The sequence below is a fragment of the Amphibalanus amphitrite genome, unplaced genomic scaffold, assembly GCF_019059575.1.
Source record: "Amphibalanus amphitrite isolate SeventyFive unplaced genomic scaffold, NRLGWU_Aamphi_draft 000551F_arrow, whole genome shotgun sequence".
Taxonomy (NCBI): Eukaryota; Metazoa; Arthropoda; class Thecostraca; order Balanomorpha; family Balanidae; genus Amphibalanus; species Amphibalanus amphitrite.
In genome coordinates, this window is record NW_024882045.1 from 175,085 (window position 1) to 185,282 (window position 10,198).

General features: G+C 42.7%; 1 protein-coding gene across 1 annotated transcript in view; it reads right to left on the reverse strand.

Moving 5' to 3' along the window:
- Positions 1 to 10,198, reverse strand: part of LOC122393737 (valacyclovir hydrolase-like) — a 28,240-nt gene that overhangs the window by 5,628 nt on the left and 12,414 nt on the right. The window lies entirely within an intron of this gene.

The following is a 10,198-nucleotide window of genomic DNA, read 5'->3' on the forward strand; positions in this document are numbered from 1 at the left end:
GGTTCGAATTTCGGAAAACCGACTTCAGTCTGGGACATAGGTGGCTCAGCTCTAGTGAAAACCGTTTTGTGGAAAAAAGGTGGCAGTCTACCTTTAAGTTGTACATACCTACTTAGAGGGGTGGAGGCAGATGGACTCCCTTATTTTTCTTTTACGAATGACCGGCGTAAAAAGCGGCGGATGGCGACGAAACTTGCCGTACCATCGTGTTAACCCTCGCCGGCACAGGGGGAGGGGGGCTGATGTAGCCCCCCCCCCCCCCCAGAAGGTCTTTCGCAAATAACTCGCGTAAAAAGCGGCCCATCGCGACGAAACAATCAGTACCCTCGTGTTGATAAATTTTACACCTACCCTGAAAATTCATGACCCTGACCCAAACGACCTTTGACTTGTGACCTATTTCCCGAGACCATGTTTGGCCGTAATCGCGATTCGGCGTATGTTAGCTCACATTATAAGCGCTTCCAGTCTTTTTGTGGTTGTAAACGGTCGAATGGAATGATGATTAGGGTGGGTGTTTTGGTCATTGATTTTAGGTGACCTTGCTACTTTTTTGAGTTACAGGTAGGGGAAAGTGGGGTAAGACTGGCACCTTAACTTTGGAGCCATTTTTCGGCCGGTTAGAAACATCATAGGAACGGGAAACTGAGTGAAAACCTTTTTTTACATTTTACTTCCATTTGCCAGAAGATGAGACTTAGACCTGATTCAACAAATACACTGCAGCTATTTTTGCAAAACCTTGCAAAAACCCGTCTTTACCCCACCCCATGGGGTAAGACGGTCACATGGGTAGGGCAAGACGGCCAGCTTCTTTCACCGACCAGCACAGCTCGCAACAAATGCCCGAGATTAGCCGCATTGATAAAGTCGCTCGTTGGTCTCAAGTGCTTCGGAAATGGCAGTATAGGTACGAGATTTGTGCAGAAGGCGTATGCTCGTATATAGGCCCTGGTTCAGAAGCCATGTAGAACCATTTTCCACATTCATTATTCGAGAATAAACTGTGCCAAATAAATATTGCTGTCTTTGAACATCGGAATCGAACATATTCTTATTAGAAATGCTTCTTTTTTTCCTACAGCAACAAAAATATTTTCACCATTACAGACCCATTGGATTGATAGTTGCCCGTCTTACCCCAAACTCAATGTCAGAAGTTCGGCGCGATTTTTCTCTGTGGACAATTTGATGCAGACAAAGCAAATCCGCGGTAAATGAACACTGGTGGTATATGAGTGTACCACAAGTGATTGCGAGTTTTTAACTCTATAGTGCTGCACACAAAAGCTTGCACAATATATTATTGATGTTTTCAATGAATTGAGTGTTTTAAAGAAATCAAAATAAAAGATTATCAACTGAACACAAATTCACCAGACTTCAATGGTGGTGTGTAGTGGGAAAGGCAATTCTGGTCCTAATTTTTCTCGCTCGTATGCGCTATTGGTTTGGTCTGCAGAAGGGGTGCCCGTCTTACCTACCCTGGCCGTCTTACCCCACTTTCCCCTACAGCCCTCTGGAAACTGCGTGGTAGGCATTCTTTTTTCGACAAAAACGATAATAACGCGGATACTATGTTATCGGTCACTCAGAAATCGTAACAGCAAAACGCGCGAGACTGCGCACCTTAGATTGGCATTACCATGTCGTATTAATTTTCCATCCAGTTTGGCAACAAAACCCAAAAGTTTATAATTGCCCCCAAAACAAACTTTTGCATTTTGTTGCAACACAAGGCTTATAATTTATTCAGTGATAACTGATAGACCCGAGTGATCGAAGGATTGGAGCATGGCACCTCTATTTGCAGTGAGTTCCGACCTACTGATAACATATGTCTTTGAGTTATTGCCGGTTTTGTCGAAAAAAAAGAATACCTACCACGCAGTCTGCTGAGGGCTGTAGGGGAAGGAGGGTGAATTGCGCCACCTTAAGGAAAAACGCTAATTGTAAGAAAACCACTGGAGATGTAAGCATACACTGGTAACCATTTTAAAGAGGAACTCATTGGCTACGATTTAAGAGCCTCCCGATCAATTAAGAATGTTTCGTTTGCTTCTGACAGCTGCTTTTTCAGAAACATGCAAAAGGGCGCATTTACCAACAACTGCTGTAAATTGCGCCAGGGGGATGGCGCAATTAGAATCCAATTGCGCCCTATCCTTTAACATGGCTAAGCAAAGGAGACGGAATGCATACCTACACTCCGGCATTATATGTCATTGTGGCTTACTTGAACATGTATTATGTGAATCAAGCGCGATACATAATAAATGTAGATATAAATTGCGATGTTTTTTTTTGCGCAGGTAAATAACTACTTGTGTCCGGTATGCTTGTGAAGTGGAACGAAAACGTTTGATGTAACCGACTAGATATATATGAACGTATGCGCCTAGACGGTTATATTTTCAATCGTTTCTCTCAAAATTAATATTTTTTATTGCTTCTACAACTTTTTTAACATCAGTTTTTACTTTGGTATCATAGCTGTCACCTCTCACGCCTGAGTCCATGTTAAAAATGCCGTATTTTGTCAATTACACCGCAAGTTCATAGCCCAAATGGCAGCTAGGGGAAGGAGGGTGAATTGCGCCACCTTAAGGAAAAACGCTAATTGTAAGAAAACCGCTGGAGACATAAGCATGCACTGGTAACCGTTTCAAAGAGGAACTCATTGGCTACGATTTAAGAGCCTCCCGATCAATTAAGAATGCTTCGTTTGCTTCTGACAGCTGCTTTTTCAGAAACATGCAAAAGGGCGCATTTGCCAACAACTGCTGTAAATTGCGCCAGGGGGATGGCGCAATTAGAACCCAATTGCGCCCTATACTTTAACATGGCTAAGCGAATGAGACGGAATGCATACAGCCCGGCAGTCTAATATCATTGCAGCTTACTTTAACATTCATAATGTTATTCATGCTGGTTAAATAATAAATGTAGGTGTAAATCGCGATGTTTTTTGCCCAGGTAGATAACTTTTCATGTGTCCGTTCGCTTGTAAAAGTGCAACGAAAACGTTTACTGTAACCGACTAGATATATGTGAACGGATGCGCCTATACGGCCACATTTTCAATCGTTTCTCTCAAAATAAATAATTTTTATCATTTCGACAGCTTAATGACATCAGTTTTTACTTTTTTATCATAGCTGTCACCTCTCACGCCTGAGTCCATGTTGAAAATGCCCTATTATGTCAATTACACCACAAGTTCGTGGCCTAAATGGAATCTGCTTTATAAGTTTGACGAGGGAAGTAATTTGCGGACTGAAGACAGCGGGTTGCTCCCCTGCCTGACATTAAACTCCTTCTTTATTGCAATCAGTTAATGATGCATTCATACTGTCGTGATACAATTGCTACACCATTATTCTATTTGCGCCCCCCTGGCGCAATTGCCATGGGCGCAATTAAAATTGAGGTACTTTTAAATAAAAGCGTAGAAGTTATCATAAAGATGTTGAAGGAAGTTGACTGTTTCAGTGAAATATAATGAAAAAAAGGTTTTTCTTTCTAAATATCACTCTGAAAATCACACAAATATCACAAATTTTTATAGCCAACGGTTCAAAATACTGCAAAAAAGCCAAGAAAACGCCGTAACATCTTTGATGACGTAATGAGCCTTGCTGGTTGGCTTCATCGGAGAGCTTGGGCCATAAAAGGAGCTATCCAGTGGGGAAAATAATGTTTTCGAACACAAAATTTAAAACATGCCATTGAATTCGTGGGAATGTTGGTGGGCGCAATTGGTTAGGAGGGCGCAATACACCCACTTTCCCCTACATTATAAGTTCGACGAAAGAAATAATTTTTAGACTGACGATGGCGGGTTGCTCCCGTGCCTGACATAAAACTCCTTCTTTATTGCAATCAGTTAATGATGCATTCATACTGTCGTGATACAATAGCTACACCATTATTCTATTTGCGCCCCCCTGGCGCAATTGCCATGGGCGCAATTAAAATTGAGGTACTTTTTAATAAAAGCGTAGAAGTTACCATAAAGATGCTGACAGATGTTTACTGTTTCAGTGAAATATAATGAAAGGATTTTTCTTTCCAAATATCACTCTCAAAATCACACATGTATCGCCTATTCTTATAGCCAACGGTTCAAAATGCTGCAAAAAAAGTTAAGAAAACGCCGTAACATCTTTGATGGCGTAATGAGCCTTGCTGATTGGCTTCATCGGAGAGCTTGGGCCATAAAAGGAACTATCCAGTGGTGAAAATAATGTTTTCGAAAACAAAATGCCTAACATCCCATTGAATTCGTGGGAATGTGGGCGGGCGCAATTGGTTAGGAGGGCGCAATACACCCACTTTCCCCTACATGTTTCTAAGGCAGTTTTTTTTTAGCTGACTTCGAATTTAGCACCACTTGAACATTTACCAAGCAGTTCTAATTTCTACGTAACATGTTACGAAGCTGTCAGTAGTGGTCGACACCTCATATGGATAAGCCGACGGACGCCTCCCGGTTGACCTGACCTGACCTGACCCGGTCTAAATGCATGCAGACATAATCTATGATAAAATAACTAAAATGAAATTCTTGATCGGCATCCTTCCCCCCCCCCCAAAAAAAAAACATAGCCTCACTTTACGGAGTTCTAGCAGACCCCAACTTTCCTGACTTTTGGGTCATCGACTGTATGACTGTATGATTGTATCTTGGTACGTATGAGCTATGCGTATAAGTGCATGTTTGAGATCATCCATACCCGTTTTAGAAGTTTAGACCATCATCGCTCGAGCTGTTTTAATTTAGCCCTACAACTTTAGGGCCGCATTTTTAGGGCCACACCTCCACGAGATTTTGAATTTTGCGTTTAGGGCATCACAAAAGAAAACTTTACGGCGATGAAGGACTTTATTCAAAGCGTCGTTTCCATGACAACCAAGCTCCTGGATGGAGCCCCGCGACACGATTACTTTGTAGGGCCTTGGTTTGTAGCGGCACGGGAGCAGACGCGTCCGAATCCTGTCCGCTTTTTCATTAACCCGCGTCCTGCTCGGGGACGGGGGGTTGAACATCCCCTGCGGTTTTCCGCGATCCATTGATATGCAACATGACGTCACATGCAGGGGCGCGGGAACTACTTTCAGACTGGGGGGGGGGGGCACACCATAATAGAGATCAACCTGGGGTACCCCCAAATCTAGTTTTCTCACCGGTTTTAGGCCACTTATTTTCATCCCTTGGCTTTTTCAACAAAAAAAGAAAACATTTGCAAAAAAGTGCGGTTTTCCGTCTCAAAGTTGTGGGGGCACCGCCCCCACGGCCCAGAGTTGGGGGGGGGGCAAGCTGCCGCCACTGCCCCCCCCCCGGTTCCCGCGCCTATGGTCACATGTGACGTCATTTAAACTTTTTATTCAAAGGATAGGGTAGTGTGGGGTAATTTGAACATATTTTTACGTCTTCTCCGTTGTACCAAATTCCAGCTTAACCCTGGATGAAGAAAAACTGCTTCAGTAGCGCAAGTGTCACTTGCTTTCACCATGCAAGCCTCATTTTTGGACGAGCCGAGCTTGCCTTGAAAAGCATAGCCTCACTTCTCCGCCAAGTCACGGTGTGTTCAAATGGCCCCGCCGTGGGGTAATTTGAACATACTGCCTTTACCTGTCATAAAAACGATAGTCTCGCCAACGCCGATGTTGTTTGACCCATAAACAAATAGGCAGAGCAATTCTAAACATACCTTCATTTGAAAAATCAACACAACAACAAAAATAACAGTTGCAGAGTATCAATATCTGCACGCTGCACACCGGTCAGCTGACAGAATTCGCCTCTCTTCAATTGACAGAACGTCTATCATCTCCGTTCGATAAAAACTCTACCAAACCTTACTTCATCTGTTATAGTGGTGCCAATCGGAACCTGGACATTTGGACTTCTGATTTTGTCCAATGTCCAATTCGGAATTGGTAGGACAAAGGTAGCAGACTGGACAACATTGGACGATGGCTTGCTACACTTCACAGGGGCGGATCCAGAAAATCTCCAAGGGAGGGGCCATTAGAAACCAGGAGGCCCCCCCCCCCATAATCCCACCTGCTGGAGGCCCCATCTTCCCACTTGTTGGGCCCCCCCCCCCCAAAAAAAAAACTGCGTCTATTGAGCTTATCTAGCTGTTCAGGCAACATCTCAACATCTGTGCAGGCTTGGAGGCCCTCTGTGCAGGTTAGGAGGCCCTGTAAAAGTGGTCATCTCTGTGAGTATAAGAGACCTCCAAGTTATGAAAAGCTTTACCAATCTTCTAACAAAGAAGTCTTCTCAGCTAGTCTTCTAAGGAATAACTAAGTGGGTAGGTTAAAAAAAAAAACTCATCGGATTTCGGCCACTTTATTTTCAGGAGGCCCCCTTTTCAGCTTTTTAACTTTTTAACTTTTTATTTTATTTTTGAAAACAATCGGCCAAGGGGGGGGCCATGGCCCCCATGGCCCCCCCCCCTTGTATCCGCGCCTGACACTTCAGCGCTTTTTATAAAGTAATCGTGCATAGCATTGATTGGCGAATGGAAAGCTTGTTAAGCTCTCAATATAATCAACACTTTTCGGCTGGTAAAAGTACATTATAAGCAATTTAAATGACAGTTTTGAGTGTTTATTAATGCGTAATTTTCGGACATAATTGGACAAATGGCTGATTTTAACATTTCTGAACGGAAATCAACAAAAATGCCGGACATTAGACGGATATTAGACGTAAATTTTATAAAACTGGCATTCCTTATCTGCTACTGCTTTGGGTCGAAAATATTGGCAAAAAAAAACTGGGAGCGTTGTTTTTTCGGAGCTATCCCAGTTTTCATTGAAATTCCCACACTATGTTCAAATTACCCCACGCTAAAAGTTATTTTGCCATATTTAAAAACAGGTTTCAAAAGCAAATTTCTTGAGTTGAAGGCACTGATTAGGTCATTGTACAACAAAAGCCGTTGCGTACAGGCATCGGTAGGATTGTGATTGCAGGATTGCAAAATCCTGATTGCATTCCTTTTTGGTGGATTGCATCTGGATTTGAAATCCATTCCAAAAAACAGGATTTGATTGCGGATTGGATTGCATCATACTTCCAATTTTTGCAATCCAATCCGGATTGTGTTTGATTAGTGCTTTGAAATGGTTTGTTGCGATTGAAAATTATGAAATCGGCTTCATCGGCTTAATGTACTTTGCTATCAAGGGCTTTACATCGAAACTTGAAATAATTTAAACACTTTTGATTTAAACGCTCAAAATAATATACGCTGATGAACTACATAGGAAGGGCAAAATTACGCATTTGAGGGCGAGTTTTAAAAATATAAAACACTGGTTGGGTAGAGGTTTAAATGTGGGGGTGTTTGATGCAAAAAAATATTTCCCATAAAATACCTGTGCCTTAGATAGGAATTACTCGCAAGACTAGGTACTAGAAATGGGTGATTTGGGGATGGAGGCACGGCCCTATGGTGCCCCCTCCCTCCCCCAGATCCACTAGTGCACATAATAATACAACAGGATTGCAAAAAAGGATTGCGGATTTGATCACAATCCAAGTGAAAAAAGGGATTGCGGGTAGGAATGCAATCCACTTCGGCACTAGGAATGTGGATTGGGAATGCAATCCCATCAAAAAGGATTTTACCGATGCCTGGTTGCGTATTAGGCGCTAGCAATGCAAGATTTTGCGCTGCAATGAAGTTGCAATGACGTGTTTTTAGGCGTTTTTACTTGCGAAAATGATTTTTTACAGTGTGCGTCAGCATCTTCATTCCATGAAACTTAAAACCCCGTTCATATGATAGCCCCTTTAGTTACGATAATTTCCCTCATTGGTCATATTGTCATGCCACTTATGGATTTTCCGTAATTTTGTGTTTTTCACACTATGTTCAAATTGCCCCACATGTTCAAATTACCCCACCCTACCCTAGTATATTCGTAACATCCAGAGGAGCCTGCGAAGAAAGTCAAATAATTGCGGCCGAGTCAAGGGAAGTTCTTTGCATGAAGGCAATGCTGCCATATCTTGTTGCGCTAAAAGAGGTTTTCAAAGATTTACTTGACATAAGGCAGGCTGCCATCGATTTTAAAATGGAGTTTCGTCAGAGTGTTAGAAATTGTTAGAAATTATAATGATGGCCCAAAAAAAAATTAGGGCATCACTTCCGATGAGGCTCTAAATTTGTCAGTGCACTTATTACATCAAATAGCTTTGAAAAAATTTACGTCATCAATTTTTGATGACGTAAATTAAAATCTTTGAATTTTCTGGTTTAGGGCCGCCAAATGTGACGTTAAATGGGGAAAACCAAAGCATTCTTCCCATTACACAACTAACTCGAGGCATGGAATAGCCACTGCATGCGGTGGAATTGCCTCACGATTTGAAATAAATAAATGAATAAATAAACCGAGCTGACCCAGAAGGTCAACCAATGACCGTACCGTAAAACTGGGTATCGTTAGCTTCCTCTCGTGCTCGTCACGGGCAACACGCTCGTTTTTCATCCGCAAAGCTCTAGCTCGACCAGAGGCCGAAGAGTAGGAGGAGTCCAATCCAACTCTACCCCCCCCCCAACCTAAGATTACTTTACTAGCCCCCCCCCCCCTACGCTAGATGCTGTAAAAAGGCCAATACGGGCGAGGTTTAATCAATTGCATACCTATCGGCTAAAAAATCACGGACCTGATCAAGTGACCTGTAACAGGTCATCTGCACGTTTCAAACTTAAGTGATAAGAAACGTGTCAAGAAGCGAAATTACATAGGTATAGGACCTGGTAGTGACCTGACCTTGAATGACCTTGGTCTGAAATTTTTGCAACATGTGTAGAATTGATGCATGATAATGTGTGCCAAAGACGGCGTTTTGAGATATTCGCGAAAAACCACAGGGGGGGGGGGGTGTTCAAACACCACCCCCCCAGCAAGACGCAGGTTAACCTGCGTCTTGCCCCTCACTCCTCAGCCAGCTTCGCCATGACGTATTTGGTCGCACCAGGTTATCTCGGAATCAAAGAAGCTAGAAAGACGCAGAAAAGCAATAAAAAGTTCGTTATGTTATAAAATCTTTCATAATTATCCCTGACATTTCTATTATCAGTATCAGGTCATCACTATGGTCAATGGAGGCCACCAAAAGGAAACTTATCACGAATATTTTCCCGATTTTGACAATTGTTCACCAATTGGCGCATAACTCGAGTAGAGCTGCCATAGAAAATCGAGTTGCATAGCTCTCCCAACGCTCTTTCTAGATGTTCTCAGATTTGACCCAGGGTTAATGGTTAAGCCACATAAGGGGAAAAATTTAACGTTTTTGCGATAAATGTATTCTGCAATAACTTTTGGCACCATGTTTGTGTTTGGTTGCTTTTACCGGCATCGCGTCAACTTCAAAATTTGACCTCAGGTCAAGGTCACGGGAGAAGTCATATTGTATATCACTCGATTCGTATCGTTGAGCTGAACGCATCTTAGATCTTAGATGCACCATCTAAGATGTTTTCATCGCGATAGCATGTTTGTACGATTATTGAAGAAAAAACAGATGGAGACTGTCATGACCTGAGATGACCTCAGGGGCATAAAGAGGGGTCACAGTTGCAACTTTCCGATTCAGTGTGTCATGCCCGTATCCCGATGTTTGAGAATGTACTTTCGCAAAAAAAGAAGAGTAGTCCAATTGTCTCCCATTGAGTTATGTTTAATGGAGAGGTCGCAAACCTTAGGTCGCCGATATCAAAATTCCGAGGGATATTACTTGTTGGTACTGATTCCCTCATGTAATTCCCCGAGTTTCCAATCCAACTTCTAGGAGATAAACTGAAGGAATGACAGTGTCCTATTTAGTGGCTATAGTTTAAGAACATAGTCACTAAACCCGCGCCCTATAGGGGGGGGGGGGCGAAATGGCCCCTCTGTCATTTGCCCAAGATATCTCCCCAACTACAGCAGATATTCCACCAAACTACAGGACCCTTCCGGACATCAATTTTACACGTTGTGGCCAAACATTTTTCCGAATGCTATGATTGAATACCAACAAATGACGTCAGAATGACGTCATGTCGTGGACTGTGACATTTTTTACAAAAAAAGGTTTAGGCAGCGGGAAGAGCTGTCACGCCTACAGCTCTGAAGCTACAAAAAAAAATGTTCAAGACATAGGCAAAACGTGTAGAATTACCAG